Here is a 1948-nt window from a genome sequence, read left to right as displayed (position 1 = left end):
CTGCAAACCGATGAATGAGGCGGATTTTCTGGCAAAATTTATTTTGTCATTTTTGGCTGAAAAAATCCCATTATTGGCAGAAAAGAAGAAAATCATAAGAAAATAATGTTTTTTTTGCGATTTCGATTAAAAAATTTTAGTTTTGTGATCGGGTTTGGAGAAAAGCTTAATGGCTTTCGGGAAAAAACGGGAGGAATTCATTTTCGTTTTTTGTAAATTTGTACAAAGCTATAAACTTATCTCGTAATTTTTCGCCTTAAAGACCTCCAGATCGTCAGTATTTTTAAGTGAAACTCTAAAAATAGAGCGTCTTTGAGTAGAAAGTAAAGCAAAAAAAATTCTAATTACTTTCGGTAAAAAACTGAATAAAATTATTTGGTTTTTGTGCCAAATTCCCTGCAAACCGATGAATGAGGCGGATTTTCTGGCAAAATTTATTTTTAAAATTAAAATTTAATTTTGGAATTGAAACACAGTCAGGAAAGTACGTACAATGAAAATTTATTTTGTCATTTTGGGCTGAAAAAATCCCATTATTGGCAGAAAAGAAGAAAATCATCAGAAAATAATGGTTTTTTTGCGATTTCGATTAAAAACAAAATAGAGCGTCTTTGAGTAGAAAGTAAAGCAAAAAAGATCAGTCCATATTTTTTTTAACAAACTTAACAAGATTTCCAAATAATCTGTTATAAACTTTCGCTAATTCTGTTCATTTTTTTATAGAAAATTATTTGATTTTTGTTTGTTAAGATTGTCAGCATATTTTAAGTGAAACTTTAGAAAATTGAGCGTAACTTGGCTAAAACTGTAAAATTCTGAAATTTTGAAGACATTTTAAAAATATTATTAATAAATGGCCCTTAAAATAAATCTAAAAACAAGTGAAAAAGTCATCAACATTTTCCCAGCAACGGAACTGAGTTACTGCGCCGGTGCGTTGTGTTGGCGTAGCACTGCGCCAACTCCTAAAAATTCACTGAGTTACCCAGGCCTACTTTGATATTAAAAGTGTCTTCCTGGCTGAAGCAGTCTTGACTGGATATTTTGATAAAGATGTTTGTGAGCGAATACTTTTTTTCACGTGTATTATTCTGAGCGAAATTTATTAGTGAGAAAAGAAACAGAGTTAAAGGTAAGAAATTTAAGTTATAGACAGATATAGTGCTGTAAGGGCTTTTTAGATGTTTTAGATGTATAATCTTTGTGATTTTGATGAGTTTACCAACAATGTAAAAAGAAAGTTATGACTTGTAAATGGGCTACCATGAGACACTGTTTTTAGGCCACCTTGAGGCCAAAAAAATATCTTCAAATTTACAGTAATGGTGTGCTTTCCACCGTTACAAACCTAAGTAAATAAGTGCAATTCCGGCAGCTAATCAACTTCTCTGGACGTTCATGTGAAGTGTTTGGAAAAAACCTCTGACTTTTTTCGCCTTATGGTGGCCCACTCTCCCCTACTGCTGCATGAACCTTATAGCACTAATATCTGTTTTCTGTCAATAGACAAATTTACGGTTTCAAGAAGGCAAAGACCTAAAAGGACGTTGATTTTTACCAATCATGAGTTTCTGTGAATTTTAAATCTGATGATGGCGCTGTTGTCTCGCCGAAACGTAATGAAATAAACGGTGTTCAAAATTTTTACTTCACACTTTGACTGACACCCAGGAAGGCTAAGAATATTATTAACTTTTAATACAGTGGCCTCATTTTCCCATTTTAGTAGTAGGTACTTTTCAATGTGAAAACCTTAAACAAAATAAAGAACGTCACGCAATTGGTTGTTTGTTTCGTTTGTTTTCATCCACCTGCGCTATCTGAAGTGTTGATAAACCTCTGAAGTGCTAATTGAAACCAGTCCATTTTCAACATGAAAAATTACGAAAATATAAGTGCTTGTTTGTCAATCGGAACCCGATTTCTTCAAGCGCACAGCTTCATTTTC

Source organism: Dendroctonus ponderosae, unplaced genomic scaffold, assembly GCF_020466585.1.
Source record: "Dendroctonus ponderosae isolate FM_Combo_2020 unplaced genomic scaffold, Dpon_F_20191213v2 Dpon_F_20191213_8, whole genome shotgun sequence".
NCBI classification, from domain to species: Eukaryota; Metazoa; Arthropoda; class Insecta; order Coleoptera; family Curculionidae; genus Dendroctonus; species Dendroctonus ponderosae.
This window is presented reverse-complemented; position numbering follows the sequence as displayed.